Raw genomic sequence first — 234 nt, 5'->3', positions numbered from 1 at the left:
GCTTAATTGTGTCAAGATAGTGTCAAGGTTCTTCCTGAGGTATATACAGGAGTCTATTAATACAAAATTATTATAACAAAATTTGTCTACTAATTCCTGGACATAAATATTAAAGATAAAAGTAAATTTAAGAAAACACAATTACCTAACTCCTTAACAAGCATCAAGTAATTATGTATGCAAACGCTTATCTCTTTATCTAGCCATCTCTTTATTTTTTCTTTTGTTCAGCCA

Source organism: Penaeus monodon, chromosome 29, assembly GCF_015228065.2.
Source record: "Penaeus monodon isolate SGIC_2016 chromosome 29, NSTDA_Pmon_1, whole genome shotgun sequence".
NCBI classification, from domain to species: domain Eukaryota; kingdom Metazoa; phylum Arthropoda; class Malacostraca; order Decapoda; family Penaeidae; genus Penaeus; species Penaeus monodon.
Note: the sequence above shows the minus strand (reverse complement) of the source record.